The sequence below is a fragment of the Papilio xuthus genome, unplaced genomic scaffold, assembly GCF_000836235.2.
Source record: "Papilio xuthus unplaced genomic scaffold, Pxut_1.1 DF828513.1, whole genome shotgun sequence".
Lineage (NCBI taxonomy): Eukaryota > Metazoa > Arthropoda > Insecta > Lepidoptera > Papilionidae > Papilio > Papilio xuthus.
The window spans coordinates 1-594 of NW_013530136.1; the positions used below are offsets into that span (position 1 = coordinate 1).

A 594-nucleotide genomic window follows, 5' to 3' on the forward strand; every position below is an offset into this window, starting at 1 on the left:
CAAGTGGATCAAGGCTATTAGAGATGCCATGTAAGTGGCTAAATCCATTGAGTCATTTCGCACGAGACGCTGCGACGAAATTGCAATGAAACAGCATCACTAACTAAAGTGCTGGTTGTACTTTATTCCCATAGAAATAACAGTTATGACGCTTCGCAGCTAACTTCAAGCCATAAAGTTTAAATACACGGAATTTGATTAGTAGGTACTATATTTGGCGTGTCGTTTATAGAGACAATCTGGAACCTTCCGGATGCCGCAGTACCAACCACAAGTTCGTGCTGCATACGTTCGACAAACCTGCCACCTGTCATCACTGCTCCAAGTTTCTCAAGGGCAGAATATTTCAGGTTAGTAATATAGTACACCACACCTTCGTAATAATGTATTAACAAACATGTATCACAAATGTCACGTTATATTCATACAGGGGTATCTGTGTTCTGTGTGCAATGCGTGTGCGCACAAGGACTGCATCGCGCTATCAGGTCGGTGCGGAGGAGGACTGGCGCCCGCACCGCCACTGCCGCCGCACTCACACCAGCCTGACCAGGCGCTGCATTACTACATGTGGTCAGTACACAATACAAACAT

At 45.6% G+C, this 594-nt stretch overlaps 1 long non-coding RNA gene across 1 annotated transcript; it reads left to right on the plus strand.

Annotated features, from left to right (window-relative positions):
- LOC106113165 (uncharacterized) lies at nucleotides 1-569 on the plus strand. Its single transcript, XR_001227649.1, has 3 exons — nucleotides 1-30; nucleotides 233-350; nucleotides 431-569. It is a non-coding gene; the product is annotated as an uncharacterized LOC106113165 (long non-coding RNA).
- The last annotated feature ends 25 nt before the right edge of the window (nucleotides 570-594 follow it).